Genomic DNA, 13,622 nt, shown 5'->3' with positions numbered 1-13,622 from the left:
GAGCGCTCTTGTCAAAAATTGTGTTCCGTGAAATTAATGAAAATGGTTTGGTAGTAAAATCATGCTTGTAATAAAGATCTTGGATTCCAATTTAAACTGGTTACACACAATGTCTTTCAAATGTATCATTTAAATTATAGGATTATAATCCGCAAAATAGATTACTGTATTATATTTTATTTTTTATATATACATATTTTAACTCAGAATTAACAACTGACAATTAACTCCTAAAATGTCCTACATTGGTTGGCCTTTTGCGATCCTAAATATAGAAAGCTGGCAAAGGGACAGTCCGTCACTCCGACCACTAAATAAGTCCAGTACATATAAATAGAAACAATGGAAAATATACGTCCAAAATCAAACCTCTCGTCCCGTAGCTCCGCCGCCACTTTGACTTAGCAATTAGTACAAGGTCTGACCCTGATTGAATTACTTGCTATTTAATTTGGCTTTGTGCGCGAGACGTACTTGTGTATCGTGTTTCAATTTAAAATGGTAATTATGTTCTTGCCTTTGTTCTGTGGAGTTCTGGTGGAACGTTGTTTTAATTTGTGAGATTAGCAATTATTTCTACGTGTACGGTGTAGCATGTTAGTTAGGTTTTATTTTCATATGAATCTGTTCTTATTTCCTCATTTCAACGTGCGATGCTGTTCTCATTGCTTGCAATAATTTATGTAAAGATATACCATATTTATTTATCTACATGTAGAGCTAAATCTTATACTTCAAATAACAAAGTAACTACTGAAGTAACATCCTACAAATACAGCTTTCAGCACTTAAACCTTAAAGCTAGATTTGCATTCCTTTTAAATTTCTTTGTTATGCAAATATTGTCCAAAACTTTGCTTCGCATATTCTCTGAGCTATAAATGACAGAAATACATAAAGAGTTAACAAACAAAATAAAAACAGCGAAATAAAGCTTCTACTTTTGAACTTAATACTCCGTAATAATTTCTCTAGGAGAGCTTTCATTGACACCAACACATATAATAAACCGAAATAACTGTAGTGTCAGACAGGTAATATTTAGCAGTAGCAACGTTGTCATTGCGATCAATTTAGCAGAGCACTTAAAGCGCGCCACTTCGTCACACCACGTTACCTCTCATCCACCCTGAAGCCAAATTATCATCTATACGGTATACATATACGATGTACTGAAATTCACTTAGAGCTCAGCTGCCTTACCAGCGAAAATGAACATCACTTAGACTCGCTTAGGTAAAAGCCTGCGGAAAATTTGAGGTGAACTTGTAATAAAATGTAACGGCAGGTACGATTTATGGCGCAGTGGGATGTGGGGCAAGATGATTGAAATCGAATGGATAGATAGGTCGTTATCTTGTAGATGATAGTAAAAACTTACAGAACAACCTGGGAAGATAATAGGTTATTGATTAATGTTCATGAAACACTTAACATTATGTTAATAAACTTTACTATTTTAACAGACTGTGGCAGGAGGTTTTTTGCGAGAGTATGTATGTTTATTTCATTGACACGCCTTGTCGTATTTTTATGTGATTGGTGTCAAAAAATGATGTTAGTCGTTTCTTTAAATAGATTATAGATGATAGGGAATTAATTTAATTAGATAATTTAGGTATATTTATTGAAATAGTCACACCATTGATAAACAAGCTTCTGTTTATCATTAAGTATATCAAGAAGTTCTTAAGTAAAGCTGAAACAAATAAAGTAGTTCGCGTGTATAAGCCTCACTTCATAAGTATAAGTCATACTTGTCTAATCCATAATCGTCTAAGGAGCAGGATGTTTGATCGCCGCCGCCCTGTTTGTGCCGCCCTCACAAATATTGACTTAAATGTCGACTTATGACGAGCAATTAACTATACAGTGACTGCTACAGATGTATTTATAATGACTTTAGTGATTGGTTTCGGTCTAGGTAGCTAATTATACTGTAAAACCTTTAAGTGTGTGTGTTAATCAGAATTCAGATTTCAGAGGATTAATAACTTATGACAAAATATGTTATAGGTAACCAATTATTAATGTAATATGTATGTTTATTGAACCGAAAATACTTTATTGAACCGTCAAACTTAAGTTAGGTACCTAGTAACTTTCTTCTCAGACTATCAATTTTCCTAATTCCCTACTTACCGATACAGATCACGTAATTTTGACTCAAACCAGAATCCGCAGGTCAAAGTTGTTTACTATTTATATGTTACACTGAAAGTGGCTATAACAGTGTGGAAATAAAATAAATACACACGGGCAACTTGCAAGGAAGATCAGATAAAAGCACATAGACATTATATTGCCAGTAATTCCGTACGAGTTTAATCAAACACTAATGAGAATGCAGTTAACCAACATTCTCAGTTAAAATGTTTGCGCAGTTTCTCTGTGGCCTTTAAATTTACGTGCAACTACCATTATGTGAGATGGTAAACTCGTTTCCGGGATAGCTTTTAAAAGGCTTTTAATTACAGGTTTGAAATTAAATTTCACGCTCTACTGAGTAACTGTCTGGAGATTTTTAACCGCAATCATGTTGTTAACATTTTAGTGGCCACGTTCCAATATGATACACCTTAGGGGTGGAGAAATAGGGATGTACCTAGGAGCTTTATCTGTTCTTATCTTCAATTCTTTGACCCGTTAGCTGACCATTGACGAAAGCTCAAATTATCATATTATTTTGGAAGATATGAAGCCTCAACTTTGCTTAAGCGAATATCGTTACTATGTGAGTTATCTAAATTAATATTAACATATATTTATCAATTAATCAAAATTCAGTAAACTGTTAAAGACTTTGATATTCAGCATAATAAACAGTCCCTTGTTTACATGTGTAGTCGACCGTGTAGTGATCGAAGGCGTTTGTCGGAGACGTGTCAATTTATCCCTGTCAGCTTTAGGGTCGAATGGCTGTCCACGTGCCATCATATTCATATAAAGATATTGCTTATAGACCCGACCTTAGTCTATAAATAAAAATTATATGTAGTAATATGTATTTAAGAAAATATAGTAGGTATTCATGTGTATCACGAAAAGATAATTCTATCATTTTTTCTTTTAACTGATACTTAGATGATATTTCTAATGGTTGGTTGTCAACATAGAACTTGATAAATTATCAAAAATACCATTTCGTCCGAATATTATTCTCGTTTTTTACCAAACGATCTTGCATTACTCACAAAAAAGTGTTCACGGGGTACAAATTATTTGCCATAAATCTACTAAACTTCTACAAAGATCCCTAAACGTTAAAAATGGCGACAAATTCTTCACTTCTTCTCACCATTTTTCAGGGAATCTCTGTAACTCTATTTGTAACAAATGGGTGGTCATATAATTTTATTACTTGGTCCGGTCACGAGAAATAGTCGGGGAAAACATTAGCGATAATTTCATAATGTTACCTCTGCAATAAGAATTTATTACATTGTTTAACATAATATTATTTAACTACATTGAAAAGATAATAGAGAAATATTTTCGCACGATATGCTGTTCTTTTATAGATGAGTAAATTTTACATTTTCCGTATGAATAGAGGTCCCCGGTGTCAGATAAAACAATAGAACCCTCAGAAGCGGCCACAAATACATGTAATAATAAGTTTATGAAAAATAATTTATTCGTTGAAACACGATCCCGGGGTTGTTAAACGTGGGTGAGATAATATTTATTCCTTCCTTGTTCAGTAATTACATATTTGGCTCATATAACGTAAAAATACAACATGTATGTTCAATTTGTTTCAAAAATATAAAATCTGGGAAATAAATATGTAAATGTTAATGTATTGTATGTCGAATTAGGTAAAATCAAATTTTATTTTATTCTTATCTTGAGAGAGTCATCCGTTTGTATAACAAAAACAATCGTGAGATAAGAATGAAAATATAAAAAATAACGAAAAAAAGAGTACATGGGCTCGTCCGGGATTTGAACCCGGGACCTCTCGCACCCAAAGCGAGAATCATACCCCTAGACCAACGAGCCGCTTGAGAGGCAAAGCCAAATATAGGTTTAGGTTTTAAATGATCGTAAACATGTTTTGTAAGTACCGTTAAGTTTAATGACCTCCATAATATAGACTACAAGCCCGCATAGGACGAAAATATGGGTCAAATGAACCACCAGGGGACATATCTAGAACGATAGCAGAGCAAAAAATAATAAGATTCATCACTATGCCGTCACTTGTAAGCTGTCCAACTGAGTGCAGATGAGAATTGAAAAGTACAGGTAGACTCGGTAAATTTTGGTCATATATTTTTGTACGGCATTCTTAACCATCGATAGATCCATTAAAAATAATAAGAAACCGCTCAGTGCCGTACAAAAATGTGGGTCCACCAAGTCGGAATTTTTATTTAATTTCCGAGAGTTACCGGGGGTAAATTTGGTCATTTGACCATGTACGGCATCTGTGTCATACTATTGCTATACTGCTTTTAATCCATTATTCCGCAACGCCGTACAAAAATCATGGGGACAAGGGGAAAAAATCGAGAGTTGTAATCCCCTCTCTTTCCCCACTCCAGGGGGTCATTTGACACAACACGAAATAAATTTATTTTTAAAGTATTTTATGCATAGATAATATTTTTTCATGTGCCGTACATTTTCGTTGGTTCAAAGGGGAAAAATCTGAAAAAGAAAAAAATCCATATAACGAAATGTTTGCTTTATATTTTTATAATAAAATATAAATATACATTAATATTAAGAAGCTCGAGGTGGTTAATTATCACCTTGGAAATTGACAGTCAGGTGGAATGGACTCCGTTAAATTGATGAAAAAGCTATGAACGAAAAGATGTGAATTATATGCAATCAGTCCATGAATACAGGTAAAGTCACAAGCAAATGCTAGTAATATATACATATTCAAAATGTACAAGTAAAGCGCTTTCAAATGATACCAAACACTGCATATTTATCTTAACTTTATTTTTTTACTCTGTATGTTTTGTCCGCTAGAGGGCGCCACATTAGATTTTGTGAAACCCCATAGTCGCTGGTTATCCAGTGAACAATTCAGACGCTTCTAATGATATGTCATTTGTCGAATTGTGATAAGTAGTTTAGAAGTTACGAGGGAATAGATGAACATACATACATGACTTGTAAACAACCATAACCCTCCTTTTGCTTTGCCGTAGTTGGGTAAAAATATGTTAATGCCGTACTGTATCAAATGGCCATAAAGCACCCTTAAAATTGTAGCTTTCGTCGCTTTCATCAGCCTCACACCTTGGCCACGGACACCGGCGGCGCGACCGACGGCGCGACGGGCGGCGCGGCAATTCGCGCGGCGCGGTAAGCACGCCACGGGCAGTTGCGTTCGCCGCCGCGACCAGTGTAGACGAGGAGACGAGATGGCTTTATCAAAGTTAGCTCGACGTTGTTTGGAGAGTAGCAGCTTTTTTGCTCAAGATTTAAGTAATGTTTGGAAGATATAGTGGAGTACACGAATTAAATAGAAATCGTGTTACAGACGGAGAATTCCACCAAAAATATGAAAAATATAGGCATGATGAAAAATTATGTTGCGGGTGGCTAGACTTCCAAATAGCTGGTCTAGCTAGAATTTCTGCAATAAAAGCTTCTGTCTCCATTTTCGCGAAAAAAAAAACAAACTATTTTAAATTAAGTTCGCTCCGGGAGTAGTCGCCGCGTCTGCCGCTCGACTCCGTGGCCTGCGCCGTAATAACTCATACATTTGTTTCGATCGCTAGTCGTGCCGCGCGATTCGCTCGGGGAAATTCGCCGGTCGTCTCGCTGGTCGCCGCTGCGCGTGGCATGTTCAGTACATTTCCATACATTTGATTCATTCGCAAGACGCGCCGCCAGTCGCGCCGCGCGAATTTTCGCTATAGCGAATTGTCCGTGGCCAGCACGTAAAAGATGTGGTCTGCACAAAAATGTACGGCATCGTTTTTTCCTAATTTATCTATGTTAATACTATTTAAAACAACGGATAAAGTGTAGAAAACGTAATATATTTCATTAATCTACGATGTTTAAACTTTAACAAAATTTCTGGTTTTGCATTTCTCTATAACTTTTTTTAGAACGGTTTCTTTTGAACGGCAATACTATACAACAATTGAATTTTACAATATCATGTTAAAAAAAAAGTTCCCGTACAGGGTCAAATGACCTTACAGCTCTTTATATTAAGAATTCGATGAAATTAAGATGATTATTGGTATACATTTAAAAGAACAATTATTTTTTGACGGCATTGCTTTTAATAGTACTTTTGAGTGCTAGATAATGTTTTGGAACCGAAGCCGTACTTAGTCAAATGACCCCCTGGAGTGGGGAAAGAGAGGGGATTACAACTCTCGATTTTTTCCCCTTGTCCCCGTGATTTTTGTACGGCGTTGCGGAATAATGTATTAAAAGCAGTATAGCAATAGTATGACACAGATGCCGTACATGGTCAAATGACCAAATTTACCCCCGGTAACTCTCGGAAATTAAATAAAAATTCCGACTTGGTGGACCCACATTTTTGTACGGCACTGAGCGGTTTCTTATTATTTTTAATGGATCTATCGATGGTTAAGAATGCCGTACAAAAATATATGACCAAAATTTACCGAGTCTACCTGTACTTTTCAATTCTCATCTGCACTCAGTTGGACAGCTTACAAGTGACGGCATAGTGATGAATCTTATTATTTTTTGCTCTGCTATCGTTCTAGATATGTCCCCTGGTGGTTCATTTGACCCATATTTTTGTCCTATGCGGGCTTGTAGTCTAATATTTTAGTTTACTTTTGCTTCTCACTTGTTATACCTATAACAATTTCTATAGCAATAAAAAAACTATGTATGTATATGAAAAAGTTAAATATCTTAAATCACGGTTAATATGTGCGGATTTTCCGCATTTTACATACTAGAGGTAGCTTTCCTCGCGCGGTTTTGCCCACTTTCTATAAAACTTAACAATTTATATTATATAGCTATACTAAAACCTCCTTCAAGAACCACGCAATCTAATAAAATTATTTTATTCAAAATCCGTTGCGTAGTTTAAAGAAATAAGCATACATAGGGGCGGACAGTGAGCGACAGCGAATTTATTAATGTTTATTTTAATATTATTTGAAATTAATAGGTAATTTGAAATTACAAAAATCCACTTTTAGAAGAATAGCTTTGAATAAATCGAATAAAAAATATCTCTATATAACATTTGAAAAGAAAAGCATTTCTTAAGAATATAAAAAAGCTCTCGTATAGCTAATAAAGCTGTTTAGTGCTAATATTAAGAAAAGATCCAGACAGCATAGCTTGTAGATTTGCAATTATTTATAAAAACATTCACACAAATGCCAGAACTGCTAACAAAAACACGTTTGGTATTCATAATAATAATTTGAATTCAGGAATGTTTTTCATTTGGTCTCTGAGTGGAATATAAAATTGGCGAAATACGCCGCTTCACAACTGCTCAAGCGGATACCCACAGACATGTATATTTAAGTAGACAACGCAAGTACCGCGATCTGTATGAAAACCAAGCGTGTCATATTTTTTGTACTGACCTTGACGTGTTATGACGTCACGAGCGCTTTTTAGTGATGTTAATTTCATTTTACGCTAAATCGATTAGGCCGCCACTCGCGCGGCGATTCTAGTATCGTCCTATCCCATCGAAGTAAATCGAAAGAAATCAGATCAAACTAGATCTATGTCTAAGAGGTAGTCAAATAAATGAATCGTAATCGATTACTAAATCGATTCAAGACAGAAAAATGATAATTACCATAGACAGAGGGATGATAAAATAAAGTTATAAACCTTTTAATATTCTAACAAGTAAACTAATGTGTTTTAGCTTTTTCTTACATATGCCCATTGAGTTACCATGTACTACGTACTAGAGAGGCCATCGAAAGAAAGTAATGAAACTGTCAATCAATCAATCTTTATGTCCCGTTGCATCGATCCATTTTCCTTTTATGTTCGGGTTACTTGGAAAACTGAAAAAACAAACATAGTCTAAGCAATAAGGAGTTTTCTTAAAAAACTCCCAAGATGACACTTTAACTAATGGCGTCCATGTCGTAATATTTATTTTTAGTACCTTTGTATTAAAATACTTAAAAGTTCTAGGTCAAGTCGTATTAAATGACAAAAAAAATCTATGCCTTTTTTTCTGAAAAATTGCTCCTACAAATTATCATTTTTCTGTTCGATTATAAAATCGATTAGAATCGAGAACTGTTGCATCAAATGAACATCACTAACCACAAAATTGGACAGAAAAATGAGAACAGAAAAATGAGAAGACGCTATTCATTGCTTGTTATCATACGACGCGATCTTTACCGTGCCAAGTAAAAGCCGCAATGTATTCCGAATCATTTCGTATGATTTGGTATCCGTGTTTGTCACGATCGTTTTCCACAAATATTCTTTATTTGATTTTAAAATAAATAGTGCATATTCTGATTAGAAAATTACTTACCGGTGGAAGGAAACATCTCTGCTAACTTGGCCACTCACAGCTGTGGAGTTTCTACAGTTTATAACGGCGCAATTCGGCATTTTACTTTATTCAGCTTCACGTCTTTCCTTGGCGAACTGCAAGCGCGGACTGAGTGTAGGCCAGCGTCAAGTAAGTTTCAATAACGTAGTTTGGACACGGGAAGTACATACACTCGCTTAGTCTATCTTGATACATGTCCGTGCGGATACCTATTCTGTTAATATTTCGTAGCCCATTTTAATGTACTTTTACCCTTGATGGATACAATTATATGTATGCAGTAACGCAATATTTTATCAAAATGTGTTGAGTAGCTGTTTGCCGAAACCTTTTGAAAGCGATTAGAAAAATTCGCCTGAAATAAAGCAATTAAAAAGAAAAATCTTTCTGCTGTTTTCAAGACTTAATTTCAAAACGAGGTTTCAAGGATTTAACGGTAAATACTCTGAGTAAATGAAAATAATGGTAAATAATAATGGTATTGAATAATGGTATTGAAAATTTTAAATCGTGAAATAAATAAGCTTGCTGTATCGTACGATTTGTGAATACACAACTAAGTATAACATTGAAAAAGCTCGTAAAGTCTCAAGATAGCGAACTGAGAGCTCGATGCACCGCAATAAATGTAGCTCCATGTATTTCTACGGCTCAATTCAGAAGGCATAAAAACCTGAATCTATCTTGCCTGTTCAATATTGTACGCCGTCATTGATTTTCTGTAAACTTGTATTTTTGTTGAAAACAAATTTGTTTTCGAATATATTCAATGCGTTCTTACTAAGCGTTCTCAAGATAAGAAAATTGTCAAAAAATAATAATTATCACTATTATTTAAAAGATGATATTCCAGATTCTACATGGCGTCGATTCACTTTCAATCTCAAATAACATTTAGATAATAAAACCTTTTTTATCGATAGGTACTTCAATTATAGAGCCTGTCTGGTCTATTCTAAAATAAACAAGACATCATTAAATAAATCTGAAGAACTTATAGCGAGGCAATAAAAATATGATTAATAGAAGAATTTTACTTTATAATGGACGGAAGACAATCAAGCGCATTACACTCGGCAGTCATTATTCACGCCATTTGTCGCGAAGACATCTTCGGCTAATGGCCATACAATTCATTTGTTATCGTTCTTTTTTATTTATCTGCAATGTTATAGTAGAGCCATTTTGGTCCGGGAGCCAGCAGCAGATTTTATGACCAAGTTCCTCTCAAGCGGTAATTAGTAAAATGCATCAAAGTATAGTATTATGAAGCCTCGTGAACGTCAGCTGGAGCTCGGTTGGGGGGAAGAGCGGTTGTAGCCTCCCGTATCAGCTGACGGTTTTTCCACCAAGATACAGCCAGCTGACATATATATTTATCCACAGTTACATATAAGCTATCATCAGGTAAATTTTTGTTTGAGAGGAAATAACGGAAAATAAATTTTTCTTTAAATTTAACTTTCATGTTCGAGACACCAGCTGACGTATAATACACCATGTTGTAACCAGCTGACTATTTTTTTTCGTTGAGATATTGGGTTAGCTACAATTTGACAAATTTTTAGCTGAGAGGAAATGAATGAATGAATGTATTTTTTTTCCTATGTGCGTGGGAGGCTACAACCGCTCACCCCCCCAACCGAGCGCCAGCTGACGTTCACGAGGCTTTATAATACTATACTCTCATGCGTCTGACGAATTATCTCTTGAGAGGAAATAGTTAACCAAATTTGCACCTGGCTCCCTAACCATTTTAATAGGCAACATTTGACAGTTCAACAAAATTCAACAACGTAACCTAGTAACGACAACATAGAATAACATGATATTTCGTTTTGTTAGAACTGCACATTTGCTTAACTTTTTTCAATTACGACCACATATTTATAATAATAATGACCGATACAAGTAATTTTAATATTTCATTTTACTGATAAACCATTCTAAACATAATAAACAATTTCTGAATTGAAGAACTGACGTCGCTACAATTTTGTGTCAATAAACCTTTTTTCTTTTTAAATACCAGAGACGTTACTCTAAAAATCGAAATCTGACATCTAGAATCGAATGCATTGATTACTTCTGAATAAAAATCATCATAAATTAATAAATTCGATTGACAAATGTTTCAAATCCGTATCGATTAATTCACTTTAATCGATGTTTTTAAGCAGGTTACCTCTCTTCGAATATAAAATTGATAGACGTCAAATGTTGCCTATTAAATTGGCTCCACTATAAAGTCTTTTAATTGATTATATAGGTATAGCTAGACATTCTCTGCAATTATTTTATTCCATACTTTACAATTCAAACAATTTATTATGATATTTTACCGACAAAACATACCGTGCAAATAAATATGCTGTGTATCTACCTCTTCTATTATTGTCCCTAAGGACCTGAAACGTTTATTCAACTTATTGACTGATTATCTCTTTACAAACAACGCATAATAAGCGAGTTTTATCTGAACGAACCGTCTGTGCTTTTGCATAATCCGTGCTTTTTATTTCCACGCCTACCCTCGCTTTGATAATTGTGTTTTCCTTTGCATACTGTGCGCTATTTGTATTTGTTGGATAACGAACCACCAGTATTATGTTAATCAGAATTTTATTTTTGTTTCTTTAATTCAAGAGCTGTTTAATAAATATTACTGTATTCTTTATTATTCACATTATAAGTATCTCATTTGTCTTCTTTGCTCTAGTCGTCAAAAGTTAAACAGGACAGCAATCAACTTAGTGCAAAAGTTTCCCCTCCGTGTTCGCACTTGATGACTAAAATATATAAGCGATTTTCTTCGAAAATCAGTACCATTCAGTACGAATTATGAACAATTACAATAACTATAATATTTACACTTAATCTTTTGTTATTCCTAAAAAATATACTGTATTTTTAATGAGTACAAAGGAAAATATAAGAGTTTATAAAATTGGTTACGCAGAGCAAAACGTGCAAGCAATGTAGAATTAATATTATTTAAAATATTTTTTGCTTAATTCACTATGAGTTGACAAAAAACGCAAGTCATTAAAGAGTATAATAGGATGTACCTAAACCTGAAAAATATCCATTCAATCGTTGGTTTATTCCGGTCAAGTGGGTCTATAACAAAATAACAACAACTCTCGACGGTAGCATGAATGAAACAAAATTTCAAATAGCAGAGAGGATTCGTAGGAGCACTCTCTAGTACTGCAAATGAAATAAAGCCACTCAACGCTGTATCATCCATCAATATGGTATCTGTAGAATTAAAGGGCCTCAGTTTTATTTGTCAACGTTACAATGGCTCAATAGTAAGTAAATAGATTTATTTATTCTAGCAATCAAAAAATTTTAGAGATTCGATTAAATAAATATTTACTTATTTAATACAAATAAGACGTTTTTTTTTTATTTCTGCTTGAACGTCTTAAATAAAAATCAAAAACGTTTCTCAAGGACTTGCACTTTGAATATTTTCACGGAAGGTACTTATCAATTTATAATTTAAAATAGTTTGGAAACTACAATATGATACACTTGTGGATACACCTAATTAAGTCAACACAGATGATTCTATTCTATCAGCCCATTTGAATACATAATATGTGATGTATTAGATTACGTATTCAAACATTTCATAGGCAATATTGTTATATTCATATAATATTCATGTACAAAACATAATTTGTATTTAAACAAACTAAAAGCTAGGTATTTGCACAGGAATGCTGTTTTATTAGTGTAGGTACCCTTGTACCTATTTATAATTTCTATTCAATTTTTTGGATGTCAAAATCAAATTATTAATTAAATTATTAGAATCCAAACGAAATGCTTCTAATGCTTATTTTATACTTGAAATTAATAAAAACCTTATTTTGTCCAGCATTTTAAGAAGCATGCAATTAATTTCTTTTCAAGCTAAACAAATTGGTAACAAAACAGATCAAAAATATCATTTACGTAAAAATAAATCGTATTATTAAAAGTGTCGGCAATGATTCGTGGAAAGCTATCGTATCTGCGGGAAAATCTCATTTCCTTTTGCAGAAAAACGGACGCGGGACGGCGCGGCGTCTCGCGTGTTGCGAATTTGGGACGAGGAGGTACTTCTAACTTGAGACGTTTTATATTTTTAGGGCTATTAATAAAGCGGAGTACATCTTTTCGTAATTTAAACTAGACTTAGGTATATAATAATACATGTCTTTTCAAGCTATATCAATAAAAAAGGCTATAAAATAACTAATATTATGTTTGTAAAAGTCATTAATTGTACCTATTTCGCTATAATGTCGTCGTTTGTACTACATACAAGTTTGTTTCTCTTCTACCGACCCGTCAAAAGTTGCAGACGATGTTGCCGATGTTATCCGGCAAGGTATGGAATATTTTATTCCATTCTCTGATATTTCCGATGTCAATAAAGCTAGACCGTGGTTTAACAAAGAATGTAGGCATGCAGAACTTGCTAAACAGAACGCCTTTAAATCATGGGTCGATGCTCGGTTCCACAAATTACCGGATGTTGGTGCTAGAAAGAGATCATTCAATAGAGCTGCCAAGTTATGCAAAAAAGTACTGAAGAGAGCTCGATATGATCATATCCGACGAACAGGTGATAAGCTGGCAAGCTACCCTCCCGGTAGTAAAGCTTTCTGGTCCTTAGCGAAAGCTATAGAGTGTAACTTTTCTCACCCTTCACTGCCACCTCTCTTGAAACCTGACGGTAATTTGGCTCATACAGCAAAAGAGAAGGCTGATCTTCTGGCGTCACTCTTTGCCAATAATTCACGTCTCGATAATACAAACGCTAGTCCACCTAACATACCCCACTGCGGTTCCTTTATGTCTAAAGTTCGTATTATCCATAAAGATGTTTTAAAAATAATGCAAAATCTTGACGTGAATAAAGCCTGCGGACCTGACGGTATTCCTGGGTTGGTTCTCAAGACCTGTGCACCCGAGTTGTCTCCCATACTGACACGCCTATTTCGCTTTTCTCTTTCTTCCGGAATCGTACCTAAAGCTTGGAAGGTTGCCAACGTACAGCCCGTACCAAAAAAGGGAAGCCGTGCTGATCCTACAAATTACCGTCCGA

At 34.6% G+C, this 13,622-nt stretch overlaps 1 non-coding gene across 1 annotated transcript; it reads right to left on the bottom strand.

Moving 5' to 3' along the window:
- Positions 1 to 3,933: 3,933 nt before the first annotated feature.
- TRNAP-UGG (transfer RNA proline (anticodon UGG)) lies at positions 3,934 to 4,005 on the bottom strand. The gene has a single exon. It is a non-coding gene; the product is annotated as a tRNA-Pro (tRNA).
- Between the last annotated feature and the right edge of the window lie 9,617 nt (positions 4,006 to 13,622).

The sequence above is a fragment of the Colias philodice genome, chromosome 2, assembly GCF_061535455.1.
Source record: "Colias philodice isolate Cphi_HAF_F1 chromosome 2, ilColPhil1 Martin Lab GWU primary, whole genome shotgun sequence".
In the NCBI taxonomy this organism is placed as follows: Eukaryota; Metazoa; Arthropoda; class Insecta; order Lepidoptera; family Pieridae; genus Colias; species Colias philodice.
This window is presented reverse-complemented; position numbering and strand designations above follow the sequence as displayed.